This window comes from Falco peregrinus, chromosome 5 (assembly GCF_023634155.1).
Source record: "Falco peregrinus isolate bFalPer1 chromosome 5, bFalPer1.pri, whole genome shotgun sequence".
Taxonomy (NCBI): domain Eukaryota; kingdom Metazoa; phylum Chordata; class Aves; order Falconiformes; family Falconidae; genus Falco; species Falco peregrinus.
In genome coordinates, this window is record NC_073725.1 from 102,240,113 (window position 1) to 102,258,502 (window position 18,390).

The window sequence follows — 18,390 nt, forward strand, 5'->3', positions numbered from 1 at the left end:
TCCACCTGCAAATATCCTATTCCTGCCCTAAATTGCTACAGTTTTGTTAGTATTTGAATTAGTATTTCAACACAGCAGTACCCCAGCAAAGGCTTAGAAAATGGACTCCACTATAGGAACACCATATGGAACACATACAGCTTCCTACCTTGTCCCTTCACCCCCAGCCCTAAAAGCAAGCTTGTGTAGGCAGGTCTCCATCTACATGACTTCAGTACAGCTGCACGAGCCAGTCCCTTGCCTTTACAAAGCTTTTTCAAAAATATTAAAGCAAAACCAGCCTGCATCCCATTCCTGGCACTACCAGGGCCTTGCCCTGTGCACTGAATGAGCTGTGCAGGCTCTGCTGGCCACCGCCTGTGACCGGGCTTGAGCTGACCGCACTGGCGGTCTCATCATCCCCACTGCAGTTTCTACTTCTAGCCACGCTTGCTTAGAAATTACATTTCAGATTCACTTTGTGCCTTGCCCAGAGGCACAACACAGACTCAGGTAATTTTTCTCTGATTTCTCGTGGCTTTTTTCCTCTCTCCCTCCCTCAATTCTTTTCAATAAACACCGCTAATTCTGATAGGTGGATGATATGGTCCAGTATAAAGATGACTAAGAACATTAATTGTCCTAACAGCAAAATTCCTATTGACTTTGTAGTAGGCATTACATTGATTTTTTGGGGGGCTGGAGACTAAGAGCTTTACTTAAGAGACATAATTGGAGGCTCTTCTTGTGTGGGACAGAGAGCTGGGCCTCAAAGTATGTTGCATTTTAACAGTTTTTGCTCAGCCCGTGAACTGGTGGAACTCCAATTTACACTACGCGCCTGCTTCTGCACTCAGTGGTATATTACCACTTCTGAAAATACCAACCTTTTCTAAAAACAGAGGGGAAGTTTGTCAGACAGACAAATCCCTCCTTATCTCTTAGTCATAGCCATGATCTACTTCAGATGATTTAAAGCACTTCGTACATATTAACCTTACGTAAAAAAAAAAAAAGAGACAAGAAAAAGACTTCTTTGCAAATCACTGTTTGAAAACAGAAGCCGCAGAAAGATTCCTCACAACCTTATTTGCTCCCACTCATACTCCTAATGTGCATATATTTCACAAGAGTTGGCACACTATGTGCTAACTTGTTGAAAATATATATATTAAATTCACCATCTGTGTGGAAGTTCTTTGTACTAGAAACTAGTGTCTCGACTAATGAATTCCTTATCTTCCACCCCTCCAGCGAATGATGGACTGGCTGTCTATCACTGACCAAAACAATGCCACTGCCCATGCAATATTCAGGTAGATGATGAAAGGATGCACGGGCAGTTTGGAAACAATTATTCTTGTTGTACTGGGAATTTTCAGATTTAGCAAGAAGTCATGAGATCTTCAGAGAGTCAGTAAATTTCCACAGACTGTTTCCGTTCTTCACCCCCCCTTGTGGCAAACCTGGCTGAACCACCAAACATGTCTCAATCGGTCTGCAACCTGCTCTGCCGCAGGAGCCCTCGGAAAATCCCAGGCCAGCTGTATCAGGTTATGGCTGGAGCCAATAAAGGTAGCAGTGATTTGCACCATCACTGATGGTGTGCGTTGGTGGGAGAGGGTTGAAGTCAACTGGATGAAATACACCGTGGAAAAAAAAAAAAAAAAAAGAGCATGAGAAAGAGAAAAGGATAGTCATGCTTTGCAGAGATGTAAAAGGTTTCCAAGGTCAGAGGACTTCAATACAGAGAGAAAATGAGAAGTAGAGAGGGGAAGGAAGGTGTGTCATCAACTCACACCATCATCTTCCAGGAGTAAATAATGCAGCTTTACATATGCTAAGTGTGCCTCAAACTTCCCTTCAAGAAAAGCTCCATATTGCTAATATCCTACATGGTGGATTTCCATGATTGCGTATCAACTCATTTGTGCTGCTAGCACCTGGAAACATGAATTTAAGTCTCTAAAAACATCTAAAATCCCTGCCTCCAACTCTAGTCTCAGTTGTTCCCTGCCAGTGTATATAACATGACAGTCCTTCTATAACGTAATTGTTAATAACAAGTTGGATATGTCCCACCTAAAGAAGCATCCATGGGTCATTGAGTGTCCACCTACAATCACATATGAAAACACAAGAGCTCACTAAAGGCCCCTTTTCCTTAAATTCTGGGCCCTGACAATCCAACCACCAGTAAACTGATGAATTTACTCCATTGGGTGTATGGCCTTTTTGTGTTTTCTCTCCGGGACTGGGCCAGGCAATGCGTTAGACAGTGGACTCCAGGCTTGTGCCACTTCTGACTCTCCACTGGCTCACCAAGGCTCAGACGGTTGACTTGCATTATATCCTCATGGATATGGGAATACACTTACCCAGAAAGAAGTTCTTGTACATTCTGGTTTCCAGAAAGAGGACTAAAAATGCAAGGCTGATGCTATTAGCAGATGAATACTTTCCTTTTGTTCACAGTGCTTTCAGCTTTTTGTACTTCTTGGAAAAGCAGGTATGGTGGCAATAAAAATCACAGGCCCAGCACTCAGTGCCTGTACACCGACAGAGGTAAAGGTGATGGTCCTGAGCGTATAATTGGGATTAGTAGGTCAGACCACTATGGATCAAAGCATTTAAGACTCCACCTGCAGAGCTAGATAAATCAAGGAATTGCAAGGCTATTACAAATAGGCCTTTACTGTCAATGACTGATTTTTCGTAAGGATTGGCAAGGTTTCTGTGGATCTCAGCCATGAAATTCTAAAACAGAAAGAATCACCCCAAAGAAGGTCCAGTGTGGTTTCCTTTGATGAGAAGGGATAGGGATAGGTGCAAGAATTTCCTCATTCTCTTGTCTCAGAGACAGGCAGCGCAATTTTGCACAACTGCAACAACTTGGCTCAGCCATCCATGGGGATTGTCAAATTCTCCCTCAGCAGGGAAAAAGTCCACCTGAAAAAGAAGTGATGGGAAAGGAATCCCCAACAGCCACTGCCCTAGCCTGAATGCTATGAGGCTCCACCAGTCCTGCTCTGTAAACAGGAATTGCCTTTGGATCCTTAAAAAACATGCACTATATCATTCTGGAATGGCATTAATCTCTCTGTCATAGAGGTCAAAGCAAGATTTCTATTATAAGCTCTGTGAAGCACACCTCCTTTCCAGCCACTCGCTCGCAGGGAACAAAATCCAGCCAGCCAAAATGGTCTGTGTGTAACAGGACCCCAGAGCAAGCACTTGAGGCAACGTGGGTGAGGCATCTGGGAGCCGCGAGACCTCCGAGCTGGAGGCCAGGCCCTCAGTGAGGCAATACTGGCTCAGTGCCACAGTCAAGGAAGCAAAATAGAGTTTTCTCTTTGGTTCCTTGCAAAGGACAATGGTCTATTCACAGCCAAGACCAGCTGGAGAGGCCACCGCCTCACCTCCCACCCAAGGTCCAGCAGAGCCTTGCCACGGCACTCCCCAGCAGCAACCGTGCTCCTCGCCTGCCCCTGCCATGCTTTCCTCTTCCCCTAGCACCTTTGCAACAGCCCTTTTTCATCCATCTTGATAGCACTTACGACAGCTAGAGCCCAGGTAAGGTTGCGCTTTGTGGTTACAAATAACAACATCCCAACCTTGGAGTCACATTGGCTGGAGAAATGATTAACGTGTCCCAAGGCACCAACACTGATACCCAGGGCGTGGTAAGCCAGGGGTTAGCTGAGGACCCTCAGCTTCTCTTTCTTTAACACATTTTCTGTGTATTTTCCTAGGGGTCCAGAGTGCACGTTGGCTTTGCTGATAAACTTATCAGTAGCAGAGTGAAACATCCGTTTCGTTTCTACTGTTTACACAGAGCCTGTTTCTCCAGTTGGTAAGTCGGCATTGAGTGAACAGGGTGACCCTGTGTTTTCTTCCATCCCCTGTGAACATTGCTCCTCGCAGCGTGTGCTACACATCAGAAGATGGGGGACAGATGCTGCGTCAGGGGCCAGCCCTCCCCCACCCCTATCCTGGATGTCCCTATACATCATTCCCAGCCCCAACCCAACCCCTAGAGATGAGGAAAGGCTGTGGCACAGTATGTGGACGCCGATTACATCTCCAAACAGGAGGAACACACAATCAGTGGGATCCGCCTGCTTTCTAGCCCCTTTGTGCTCAGGGGCAGAAATACAAATAAGCCTCAATGTCTTTTTCCTGCTTATATGAACTGAGATCCGTTTTTCAATAGCAGGCCCTGGCAGATAAGTACTCCCTTTTCTTGGTATTTATTTTTTGGGAGGGAAAGCCTTTTACTGGCTCCCATGACACACTCCTGCAGCACTCAGGAGGTGCAACGGGGCGGCAGGTAGAGCTGTGATTCAGGGATGCTCCTACACCCACTGGAAGCTAGTGTTGCCATGCCAACCCTGAACAACTTGCAGGCAGGCAGCCCGGGGCACAGTAGGCTGCTACAAGGTCTGTGCTTTTGTAGATCAATTAGTCCCAGGACCCTTCAGTGGAGGATTTGGGTGAAGCTTTGACCGTAGGATGGATAACAGTGTCCCAGTGCATGCTCAGCTCATGGGCTCATCTCCCTGCCCCCGTGCTGTCTCAGAGAGACTAGGGCCAGAAACTTTATGAGTTTTCCTCCTAAATGAATTACATCACACAACCATTGCTAATAGCTTGTGTTGTTTCAGAAGGACCACAGAGAGAGAAGCGGGTAGGAATGGCAACAATCCTCCCAACAAGCCCAGGCACCCCCTTGGCAGCAGCCGCACCCACCTCTCACCCGCTCAGCATGTAATGTCATGCACCGTGTGAGACGGCGACCCGGAGCCTGTCTAAAGCAAAACAGACAGGACACGAACCATTACCTTTCCTCTGCTTAGACTCACCAAAAGGGATGTTTGGAAAGCTGTTCTTTCTGCAAAGCACTCAAGTGGCAAATCCAGCTCTGTGCAAAGCCAGCAGAGGTGGAGAGCCCTGCAGACAGCTCATAAGATGAAGACTCAGGTTTGAACTTTATTGTCTTATTGCACTTGGAGAATTCCCTGGGTATTTTCTAGGTTATTTCCTTATTGCTCTCTGGGTAAACTAGGTCAAAATGTTTGCCTTGTCTGAACCTTGGCTTGTCCATATATAAAATCAAGGCAATGGGACAAGTTGTGACCTGCTTTTTCTGCATGGACTTCAACCTTATGGAAAGGCCGTACAATTCCCCTCTCCATTAGAGCCAGGAAGGCCTCTGAAATCCCCACATTCGCAACAGCTCAGAAGTGCTACATGCTGCTATAGGCAACTCAAGAAGAGTACGTGTGAAATGTGGACAACAACTAGACTGATGTACTCAGGCTTGGGTAGCTTTTTGTCCTTAAGAGCCAAAAAAAAAAAGGTGCATCACCTATAACGGTGTTTTCTTGAACAGCCTGCCAGCTAAAATAGGAATACCTTTACAGATCACAATATCTGAAATCTCAAGAAGCACTACAGGAACAAAGGAATTCCACCACCCACTGTGCTGCATCCCAGATCCGGCTGTTCCCTCCTGAGATACAGCCTTGTTGGCTGCCACGCCACACAAACTGTTAGTTCACCTGCACTGACCTTCTCAGTCGAAAGCTCAGCATTTAAAACCGCTGTAATGTTTGGAGATCCTGCAGCAAGTATAGCAGGATCTGATAAAGAGAAAGCTACTGTGAACAAACAATGCAGACAGACAGAGAGGTTGTCAAGTGCCTTTGAGCCTGAATTGATACACATGGCTATCAGGTTTCCCTTAGCAAAAAAGGGGTAATCTACAGCACCACAGATAGGAAATAGGATTTTTTTTAAGAAGGTAGGCTGCTTTTTTTTAATCAGATGTCTGCTAGCAACAATGTTTTACTGCATTGTTAATATACAGGGGAAAGGATACCAACTAATAGCACCCAAGACATGGGGTTGTTCTTCCGAGAGCCACTGTATTTCAGTGTCTGCATTGAATATGGCAATAAACCTGGACCAATTTCAGTGTATGTTACACTGCACCAGCACTCTCCTACTATCTATAGCTTCCTATCCTTTCTTATATGGTAAGATCCAGCAATCTGGATAGATTTTTTTACTTGAGTGACTCCATACTCCTTTAGGGTTTCAGAATTTGGGGGTAATTTTGTCATCAGGTCTTTAAAAATGCATCCAGTCTTCCTAGCTCTCCTTTTTCATTTACCCCATAATCTGCTACCTGGCATCTGTGTCTTCATCCCGATTTCACCGTGTCACTGGAGAGTGTCAGAGTACCTCTTGTTATAGCGATAAAGATGAGCTCAGAGCACAGCCCAGGCTCTGAATATTTGGTAGCTTACAATAAGTTTAGTTCAGGCTCATCACAGGTGCCAAACTGGGATAGCCTTTCCATGCTTCTCCATGTTGCTGAAGATGAAACAAATTGGTTGTGATTAACACAGAAGGGTCACAACTAATAAAAGTCCTTTCCATCCAGGTGTTTTTATTCAGTATACATATAACCAAAATAAGAATTGTAACTTAGCAAGGCCGGTACAGGGAGACAGAGGAAAGCTGTTGTCACAGCAGTACTGCCATGGCTGTTGTTTCCTATAGCATCCTTTGGCTGCCTTCCACTCTCCAAGTGCCCCTTGCCTGGCTGCTCAGTTGTCCCACCTATGAGCTATAGATCTTGTGTTTCATGGCCCTGCACAGGCTGTCTCCATTTTATGGTATCTTCACAAGTCATTACTATGACTTACATAGCCAGGCTTGGTACACAGGTTCAACAGTGCAATTCCTTTGAACTGCATTCCTCAAGGCCACTTTTCATCCCATTATCAGATTGGTACTGACTAAAGGCCAAGTGGAAAAATCCCAGTGTGAAACACACTTCTGCAGCTGACATTCATGTAATGGCTATGTTCAGAAAAGGTTTGTTAAGAGACCTCACCATATACTGGACTATGTGAATTGTTTGTGTTTAGACTATAGTTTGAAGGATTTCTGGTCTCTCAGGGTTAAAGTCTCACTTTTCATAGGCAAACATTTTAGAGGACTTCTATATTAATGACATATCACTAGCCAGAATCAGAACTAGCTCTGCTTAGGCAACTACCTTGGAGAGAAAAACATTCAAGCGGTGACTCTGGGACATGAACTGGCTCCAGGCCTTAAAACAAGGACCATTTGCTACACAGGCTAACTACAGCAATTATACAGCCGAGGCTGGGGATTCAAGACAACAAAACTACTTCAAGATGTTAGGAAGGTCCCTCACTGCCTGTTGAGAAAAAAAAAAAAAAAACAAACCAGCACAAACCAACCAACCCACAGTTACTTCCCAACGGTTTTAAAGCTTCTTTGCTTGCTACAGTAGAATAAAAGAAAGTGTCACAGTGATGGCTGTAGTCATCTAATGATAATGACCTTTGGCCACACAAGGTCCTTTAATGCACATGCGGGTCTTGTGCTGCGCTGAACAAAGCCTATAGATACATGCATCCTGGAGCATCCCTGCACATACAGGCCACAGAAGGATTTTGCAAACTGCTTATATGAACTGTTGCATTATATTGCATTTAGCTTGAGTGATCAGTAGCTCATCACTTGACCTCTGGCTCAGATTCCTAATAACTAGAAGCATCTGACATAAAGAAAGCCTTTAGAGAAGGCACAGGAAAAGAAATAACTGTGCTAATTAAGCTATGCAAAGTGCCTTGGAGAAGAGTGCTCCACTTCAAGGATACCCTGACATTTCTGACCTATTACAAGTAGTGGCAGAAAAATTTCAGGAATTTGATGTGGAGTGTTTAATTGAGACATAGAGGAAAAGACATCAGTAGAATTTAAAATCAATCTCTTCCTTTACAGCTAAACCATATCAGACTCAGTAAATATTCTTAGCCACTAATGTGTCTTTATTTTGATTGTACAGGAGGTAAATCATACTCTCAAATGTGATAGAAAACCACATTGGCCTGTAGCATTTATGATTAATTCATTGCTCATAGTACAAATGTAAATGCAATAGTCCTATTGCCATATCCTGCTTAGAACTTAAATACCATTTTTCTGATTTATTTTCATCATTTAAACCTACGGACACAGAAGAATGTTTTGAATTTTACATACGATACATCTTTCTGAGAGTGAACCTGTAAAAATGCAGCCCATTTAATAATACACTAAGCACCTTTCACATCCAAAAACCCATAAATCCCACAGTATCCTCATAGGAAACATATACTGGTTTATGCATTTTTAAAAAATGGTTAAACTGAGGCTTGAAAATAAAGAAAGTGACTTAACAAGGTCAAAATGCATGTTAGGTACAGACCTGGGAAAAGAAGTCCTGATTCAGACTCCTAGTTGCCTGCTGTACCAGTTTGATAGTATTCCTTTCCTTGCCTGCATTTAGAAACGTGGATGTCCCATTCAAATAAGAGATGCTGAATGAGAGACGACTTTTCTTCCTAGGATGGTTTGGAGCCTCCCAGAAGAATTTCTGGTTGTCCTTCAAATGAAATGTGCAAATTATTACCTAATTTGCATAATAATTTCACTAGTAGGCAAAATTCAAGCCTCTTGTATTGCATAATAGCTCTCCTTTTTCATTTACCCCATAATCTGCTACCTGGCATCTGTGTCTTCATCCCGATTTCACCATGTCACTGGAGAGTGTCAAACTGGGATAGCCTTTCCATACTTCTCCATGTTGCTGAAGATGAAATAAATTGGTTGTGATTAACACAGAAGGGTCACAACTAATAAAAGTCCTTTCCATCCAGGTGTTTCTATTCAGTGTCTGGAAGACTACATGAATACCTGGATCGACTCTCCAGAGATTTCTGAGTTTTTCCTGTTAGTGGGTACACAGAGGACTAGATTTGCAATCTCCTCACACTCTGGTTTGTGCCTCCAGCTATATTTAATCCATATACCAGGGCAACAGCTTGCTACTGCTACTAGCTGTATTACAGTGGAAGCGACTGATGAACCTGAGAAGAATCAGAATAAATACACCCTACAGTTACAGCATTTTCTCCCTCTGACTTCCTAACCAGAGCAGTATCCTTCAGAGAGAGGAATCCAGATCCCATTAAATGGGAGAAAGTTGACCGGGGGAGGCACCAGCATCCCTTTGATGGCAGAGCCAAGAAAGCTATCTAACTGTCCCATTGCAAAGTTTCCACTGGACCAAAACGAAAACAAGGATTCAGTTTGGTCACGCTTGAGACTGGCTTTTTAAATACCTGTCTGGGTCTATCCTTTCTTCAGTTCTGGGTGTTGCATGCTATGCCCTCATGCCTTCGCTCCTCTCCTGCGGCCATGTAGGCCGGCTTGGGGAAATCTGTGCTATGACTTGTGCTGCTCTGCATTTCTCGATGGTGGTGTGCTAGCTTAAGCTGCCTTATAGGGTAACAGGCTATCTGCAAGCTTAATATGATAAGGAGCAAGAAAGAATATATTTACGTTGTTTTATTTACATAAAAAGCAATGTAACTGGCTCTCTCTGTCTCAGTCTTGTGCTATTAATAAAATCCATGTGAGGAATATACAAATTTACACCATGTGTGGAACCTATCAACATAACTAGTCTCTAGCTAGAATACTTTCCATGCTGTGTATCTCCATATAGCCCATCTTTCTGGGACATGTGACTCAGAAATGTGTCATCAGGACACATGTAGTCACTGGACTGATGAAAGGAATTAAAGGGAAACAGAAGCAACAATGCCACTTCTTCCAACCTCTGCTCAGTTTGTTGCTGCTGTTCTCTGAAAAAGTTAGTGAGACAGGAAAAAGATGCCGTCGTCCCAACTTGGCCGTGGTTTTACCTTTCATACAGCAGACTTTTATGTAAGGCCATATTCTTCCAGGGGTTATGAAGAAAAAGAAACTAAAAATCCACAGCTGTCAGTTTTTAAAAGCAAATAATCACTCCCACGCAATGGCTGAAAGGCAGACTTGTACCTAAAGACTTGCAACTGGCATCACTGACATTTTTCATTGTCCAATCAAAATGTTAAAAATAAAAATAAACAGAGCCTACAAGGAGAAAAATACACTGGATTTTAACATTCTTTCACAATTCATAACCAAAGCTGTGGTCAGCAACATGGACCGAGAAAGACATTTGGGTTTAAGTCATGACTTTAATCAGACAGTCTCACTGGCATCCCGTGGAAACCTTCCAAATTAAATGGATGTCCAAATTAGAGACATTCAGACTAAGGATGAAACATCACAAATAAGCTCTTTTGTCTAGAATAAATAGAACCAAAACAGTCAAATGCTCAGGAAGATAACTGATACAACATTGTTCCCTTGGGCATCTTTGTTAGTGATTAACCCAGTGTGTTTTAAATGCCTAAAACAATGAAACTAGTGGACGCTATTCTAGTCCTCTGGGCATGAACTGTCCTCCTAATCTCTGCTCACCAGGTCTCCCCACAGCCACATCCTTCCAGTGCCCTGCTTCTTCCTTCCAGCCTCCAGCTGGTGACTCACTATTTAATCAGCGCAGTCATCAGGATATACACCTAACAAACCAGAGCAACCCCTGATCTCGCTGCCGTGACCTCTGCCGTGCCTATTCCCAACTTTTGTTTATTACTTTCACTCATTGTGCCAAATCTAAACTTAGACTGTCAGCACTTTGGGGCAAAGCTCCCACCATATGTGGCATGAAGCTCCCTGCCTGCCCCGTCTCACGGCCTCTGCACACCTTCTGTAAGCACCTTAACTGCCCAAAGGGATGAAGGCAAGAAAGGACCACAAGCCTCAAGCCCGATTAGGTTTGAAATCAAGGGTAAAACTTCCACTGGCATCAACAGTGCTGGATCAGGCAGGGACTGATCCTGAAGGTACTGCATCTTCTCTATGGTGAGGGATTTCATCTTGCAGAATAAAGTCCTAAAGCCAACAAACCATTTTAATGAGAATGGTGAAACTCCTCCAGCAAGGCTTGTTAGAAAGTTACCTGTCATGAAAGGCACACAGCATTAAGGACTCTTGAGATGTAGGGGTCACCAGAGGATATTTTATCTTTTGCTGTTTTCTCCAGAAAGAATAAAGGAGATGGAAGATAAAAAGTGAGATTATTTCACAGCAGAGGAATGTTTCTACTTACAGGAAGATAAGCCTCTACCACTGAAGTCAAGTAATCTGCAAAAGATGATTATGAGCTGCATTGCCACACACTCTACAGAGTTTTGTAGTCTCCCCTCTTCCTCATCAATATTATCCCTGTATTTTATGTAAAAAACTACATTATATATTACATTATGTAGCCCAGCTGATTTTAAGATCCCCTCCAAGTCCAGGTACTAATTAGAATAAAGAACAACATCAACATAAGTGGCAGGACTTTTGATTATGTCAGACTGACAATGGATACTTTAACAAAGAAAACAGTCTAATCACATCGTGGACACAGTGTTCAATTATCCACGGATGGATTACCTGAGCCACGGATGGACCCACTCTGTCTTCCCCCACAGCTTTGCTGCATCACAGCCAGGACACAGACTCACACCTGCTGACAGTTTCTCGGTGCCTTAGGTTATCCCTGTGCTCTAAGGAGATGCACTTACCGTATTTTAAAAGATGAACACACTGAATAGTCACTCCCACTGGCACATGTTTCGTATTAGCTGTGGGTAATGTCCCCCCTCCCTTTCCCTGCCCTTCTTCATTATCTGGATAACTGGCTGCAGACTTCTGTAGGAGTAGTTTTGGTAGTCACCACAGGAGTGCATTATGAAAGAAGGAGCTCAGTTGTACCAATATCTTAATTATAAGACCAGAAAGGCTGCATAACACAAAGTTTCTGCCTTCCAGACCCCTGTATTTCAGATCTCATTCTGCATCCAGCAGTCAATGCTGACATTTCTACACTGCCCAGGCTCCCTCTTCTGCAGATTTCACCAGCCCAAGGTTTGTCTGGAGGAAATCCACACTTCAAATGTAGATTTTGGTGAAGTTTGATGATGCAGAAACTTATCAAAGCAGCAGCCTGCAGAAAAGCAGCGTATGGGCAGCAGTGACCTCCAGTTCTCTTTGCAAACTGCCTGTTGCAAAGGTGCTCTACTTATATTTACATTGATAAGTGACAGAGGGTCTCCAGGGTGCTAAGGCACTTTTGGGGCTCTATAGCAGCAGGAACTCCTTGCTCAGTGGGGTAGAGCTGGGAGCCTCAGGCTAAAACTGGCTGGTCACTATCCAGACCACAAGGATTTCAAAACATATGGTACCCATGGGCTGGATCTAACCACTTGCAACACATTGCTTTCTCCCTATGCCATCTACTCCCTTCCAAAAATCCCACAATTGCTTTTATTGTGACTTAAGTCAGCTCCCTTCTCTAAAGGGAAAACACACAGCACTTTTGGACCATGTCTGATATAATGATTCTGTTCAGTTTCCAAACTCCCCTTTAACCATAGTCCAGGGAGTCAGCAAAGAGATAAACCTCACCTAGCTGCAGAAACGCCTTCTCCACACTGCATTCATAGGTATCCAGAGAGAAAGAGAGAACACACACCTCAGGACACAGGATCTGACTCAGAGATACCTAGGAAGAGTCAGATGAGGCACCAAGAACATCTCAGACCCAAGGAATTAACCTGTTTCATTGGCGTTGAACAAGGACCTCAGCCTGCACAGGCAAGATTAATAGCAGCAGCAGCATATTTTCACATTATTTGTCCAACAACATAAATATACCCTGTTATTTCAGGATATCTCTTTTTAGCTATACTGTCCTCTATGGGAGATGGTAGAAGCAAGGCTTGTAGTCATTTGGGAATGACAGGAGGCGAAGAGTTGGTAAAAAATACACATTTAAGTTATTAGCAAAGAGTAGACCCTTCCTTTCCTAGATTCTACTTTTCAGATTGTCATAAAGTTGTTCCCTCTGTTACACTCCTATTTACCTGAGATTTGCTTATTTAATTAGCTACTAACAGTCAGGTACACAAGGAACTATGCTTTTCTTTCTACTGGATACAGTCGCTGTGAGCTCCCCCAAAAAAAGTCACCCCCCCTGTATCAGCTACCACACATTCAGTTTTGGACTGTGACTTCTCTGAAATATCTAGTGATATAAATTCTTGGAACAAAGGGGGAAGGAGCCTCATGCCATACATATGGGAGCATGGCTACACAGAGATAATATTTCACCTTCAGGAGACTTGTAACTGCAAGGTTTTTTTCATTGCTTTCATCATCTAAATATCTACGTATGGGGTGTTACTGGAAATCATGTGACATCCTGAGCTTCCCCTGCTTGTAAACATGTGTAAGAATTTCACTTTCTGATTGCTGGATACTGCAAGTGAGGTACTTTTGCTCTACCAAAAAATTTATGTTCGTGAAAATAGTTTTCTTAATTTATGCTAATCTTCTAAAACTGCAATACTCAGCCGTAACTTTCCTTTACAAAGCTTGGATGTGTTAGCACAAAGGTATGAAATTTCATGAAATTCATTATTTATGATGACATTGTCATCTACAGCAAAAAGTACCTAAACGAAATGATAATAATTAAGTGTACTCAGCTGCATTTTCCCTGAGAATTTCCACATGCTCTGAGTGTGGGAGAACTGACTCATTCTTTACAGAGGACGCAGTATAAATCCTGCTAATTACTTGTGCTGTGAGTGTTATCTACAATTCATTTATTACATGAGAGTTAGAGGTCTCTGGTACTTTTTCAGTAAAGTGCCATTAATATTGCAGCTGGCTACACTACAGACACTCTGCAAGAGCCTGCGAAATCATGTTTCAGATTGGGTAGAAATATTTTAAATATACTTTTGTTCAACATAATTTTAGTATTTCTTCTTGGAACGTACTTCCCTGTCAAATGAAACAGTCTCAGCAACTCCAGCAGGGTAAAACAAGAAGGCCCCAGCTGCAGCTGGAATTCAGAAATAGATATTATGCAGCACCAAGAAACACTGTGCGTTATTAAAGGATTCTTTGAAGGAGTGCAAGACTGGAAGTGATTCCCCTGCCATTTATCAATCCCCTATTATTAAAGGACACGATCCAGGATAACTCTCAGAACTAGCCAACAGGTTGTTAATTAGTAGTCATTATTACACAAAACTAGAAACCAGATAATAAGAATGCAACACAAACTGTGCCACCAGTGAGACACCACCCAGACCATTTCACAAACGGTCTCTATGCTGAGAATACTGCCCACACCTGGATCTGCCACAAGTCTGCCCAGTTCCACCACTGAACCAAGTGCAGCAGGAAAAAAAAATCTATATGCAGCAGTATGTTTTTGTATAAACCAAGAAAAGATGGCAATATACAGGGAAGCGGAAAGGAGAAGGAAGATGAGGAAAGCAACACAGGAGATGAAGTAAACCACATCAAGCTTGAAAGAACTTGTCAAGGCCTTATCCTGCTATAGATCAGTTGCTGTAGTTAGCTGAGCTGCTCCACCTTTCCAATAAACCAATATGAATCCCATTTAATTTTAGTACCATTCATATCCAGACTCATGTGCATGTCTGCATGTCTCTAGCATATACATTAGGAAACTAATGGAAAGCACGCGATAGCACTGGTCAGAGAAGATAGCTGATGTTCCCTTCACAACCCAAAATGTTGTAAAAATATAAAATAATATTTTGGGCCGAGATGACTCAGGAATCGGCATCAACTTGCCAACTTGGAAGGCCCTAGGATGTTTGCTTCAAATAGTATCTTGGTAACAAATTCGTATGTCACATTCACGTACACAAATCCGTACATAATGAGATTAAAGGTCACAGCTCCTTAAAAGAAGCCCTGTTAAAACTGAAATACAAAACAAGTCTGCTGTTTACAAACAGAAAACTTAGAATCCAAAAGTGTTTCATTAACTGAATTAACCTATTTCTACAGCTCTGCTCTGTAATAGCCTGTAGCAAGAAGAGCCCCTTATTTTTTTTCCCCATGTTTTTTATCTGGCATTTTTATCATGCCTGGCTTTCAACTGGGAGCATTACACTTTGGGTAAAGGATTATTTTGAAGACTTACAGATTTTTGATAGGCTGAAAACAGGGGCTTTTTTGTGTGCAGGAAAAGTTCCCTTTGATATTAAGAGGACAGGAATAAGCCCTTACTTTATGCGCTGCCAACTGCCATGTGAACCTGATAACAGTTTAAGGGTGCCATCACAGAGATGAGCTCTATAATAAGCAGTAACACAAAGAATTAAGAATGGGAATAGCTAGACTGTATGTGAGAACCAAAAATTCCTGCCAGTCCTCTAGAAAAACGTCCCTGCAAAGAGGATGCCACATCCCTTTAGATGTTTACAGATAGTATCAAGGAAAAAAACCCAAACAAATCTACTAACAGAAGTACATTGGAGATTAAGTGTACCTGAAGAGTTGGACTGGGTCAGCTATAGGGCTAGATTATTATTGTACTAAAGCCGCCAATCACTTGAGTCATGACACAAGCTGGCCATGAATATCCCGTAACATGCCCCTAGACCCTTTACCTTGCATGGTCACTAGTCATACGCAAAAACTGTGACAATTTCAAGCATTGTGATGATATCTGTACGGGTTATTTTGCAGACCAGAAAGAGGTGTTTGGGAAAATAAAGTCACATGTTTTGTGTGAAAAGCCAGCCTGCCTGAAATTATATATTCTGACCTCAGCATTAAACAGAAGTTATCAGTTTCTTAAAAGAAAACATAGTATGCTTTGGAAGTTAAAACAAACTTCCGCATAACTGGAGCAGAAACCTCATACTTAATCTCTGTGCATTTGACATGAAATACAGAAACCTCTGATTCAGAGTTCAGTATGTTTAAATGGGTTCCAAATAGCCTTAAGGGCAGCTCCAAAACTAAAGGTAATTATGAATTTTATTATGAAAAGAAAACCTTGAATTTCTCAAAGAAACCAAAGGCTTGGTTTAAACCCTGAAGAGAAACTTGTGGAGACTGGTCCACGCTGGATCACCAGAACTGGATATACGGGCTGGTTCTGCACCAATCTGGTCATGTCTGAAGCGCATCTGTGAACAATTTCTATGGCTTGCACTTAAGAGATACACACATAAAAGCATTAACTGAGTCTCACCTACAAATTCAGTCTGGATCATCCTGCAAAATTAGCTGCCTTCAAGAGCAAAGCTCCCAGGGCCCTTGACACAGAAGCCTGAAGATTAGGCATCACTTGTTTGACCAGTTAGCTGCTATTTGGTACAGGCTTGGCATAAATTCATTTAGTCATAAAAAAAAAGGTTCAGAAAGTCTTTATCTTGCTAGAAACAAGCAGCAGCAGAGAGTTTCCTTGCTCAGAATTCCCAAGATCTGGCCTGCCAGTGGGTTTAAGGCTCACAAAACCCCACTTTTCCTTGCTCTCAGCATCTCACTCACAACACCATCTCCTGGCTTCCTCTCTCTCTAGCATCTCTGGCTCGAGGTCAATACTTTAGGCACTGTAACAGTAATTGGGGCAATCAGGCAACTCTGTTCTGCCCTGCCATGTGGCCAGCGCTGGCTCCCAGCACCTTGCTCAGCACTAGAGCAGGACCAGTCCCTCCATCTTGGAGCCTGGAAGACAGCACCCAGGAAACCCACTGGCTGCAGCTGGCTGCAAAAACCTCCCTGTATGTGAACACTTCTCAACGTAACTCTATTTAATAAGTACCACAGAACGGTATTGATTTTACCTCTGTGTTGTACCTAGCACGTAGCCACAGCTAGGTATTGCACCACAGGGACCTAACGTTTGTTTTTCAATGATGGTCTGTGTTGGCTTATTAACCTCCAGGCCCATTTCCCACCCCCAACTTGAATCTGTGCTCTTGCTATACTTCCTCCTAATCGCCCAAAATTCGATTGCTCGTCTCCTCCATGCCCTGGGATTGCTCAAGATATCAATTTGATAGTGCTGATGCTCTTCTTGTACTGACACTAGTTTCGTATTATAAAAGCCCATCTGACTTACCAGCACTCTGTTTATTTTCTCTGATTTCCAGAGGAGAGTTCAGCAGGTTTCCACAAACTTTAAAGACTTGGTTACAAGACTTGTACTGCAGAGACCCTGGCACAGGACATGTGACAGCAATCCAAGGCTCACAAGGTGGTTCTGCGAGGCCTTCCAAGAAATAGGGCTCCTATCAGCAACCGAGGCACTGTGAATCCCTGGTCTGGGCTGAACGTTTATACCACTAACAACTGCTTATTACTGCTGACATGAAAAATCACCGATATTCAACATTTAGAGACTTTTACCAAACATTCCTAAAACTTAATGTGTTTTTCCTAATAATGACAAGATATAAAATCAGTAGCATAAGCTACACTTATTTTCTGGTCTGCTTATATTTTCCACTTTTTTTTTTTTTTCATAGTATGGGTATTACAAAGTAAACCACCAAAGCTTTAAATAACAGTCATCTACTTTTAACACATGTAAATTAAGGGCCTAGCTTTGGCAGCTTTTAAAGCATAAGGACAATAAGGGAGACCATTTGGAGACTCAAAGACAATTACCTTATTTCTGTGTGTACATTAGCTGTACAGACCTCGCTCTGAGCACACATTAATTCCACCAAAACTTAGACTAGGTTCCACACCAAGGTATCCAGCTCAGCATTAGGGGCTTCTCACAGGAGGAGCACGAGCACATCCCTCAGACTTCTTGGGAGAGAGATTTGACCCTTCTAAATTAGACTCAAACTTCACTACAGCCTTAAAAAGCCTCCATCTCCTCGCATTGACACTGCTGAATCTTATTTTTACTTGGCAGACAATGTTTCCCACACACCTGCCTCTCCTTGTCCCACATCCTTCCCTCCAGAGTTTTCATTGCTCCCATCTCCCTAATCATCTCAGGCTCATTTCCAGAGATTTGCTTTTAAAAATACAGTAGCATGCTATAAACAGGCTAGTCTTCTCAGCTTTAAAACTCGCTCAAGTTGCTGTTTCAGAGGCAGAAGAGGGTATTCCCAGGGGACCCCCTCGACGTGACCATTCATCTGTCTACATCAGCAGTTCCCAAGCTTGTTGGCTTGCAACCTCTTTTCCAGGCTCGTGACCTCCCTTCCATCAGCACTCCTCAGGGCTGCGACCCTAACTTTGGAAACTTCTCATCTGGATCAGTCAAAAGTGGCGTCTCAAGAATAATTTTCCAGCCAGTGCCACGTTTGTTTATGCTTCTCAGTGGCATGATTACCCTGAATTTCAGGTTCAAACTTGTCTCTTTGCTTGTCTGTTAAGTCTAGAAAGAATTTTTGGGTGTCACTCAGCCAGCAGATAGTGAACTCTGTAACTTCTGACTGTTCCGGTTAGAGACCTGGTACAGCATTAAGCACTTGTCTGCAAAGTTCAGCTGTGCCTAGATGAAGGAGGGATTTTGCTTTTCTGCAGAGTCTGGAAACATCGTTGTTTTCTCTACTTGCATGTCACGATCATTCAGATACAACTGCT

The 18,390-nt window shown here is 43.0% G+C and overlaps 1 protein-coding gene across 8 annotated transcripts in view; it reads right to left on the bottom strand.

Moving 5' to 3' along the window:
- The window catches only part of SLC6A6 (solute carrier family 6 member 6), a 121,383-nt gene extending 104,229 nt beyond the window's left edge, over nucleotides 1-17,154 (bottom strand). For 7 of the 8 annotated variants that reach the window (XM_055804980.1, XM_055804979.1, XM_055804973.1 and 4 more), the window contains exon 1: nucleotides 16,907-17,154. The gene's annotated coding sequence lies outside the window, so the exon portion shown is untranslated. Of the gene's footprint in view, nucleotides 1-10,915; nucleotides 10,937-16,906 lie in introns of those variants that run through there. The other variant, XM_055804984.1, reaches the window with a different exon arrangement.
- Nucleotides 17,155-18,390: the final 1,236 nt, after the last annotated feature.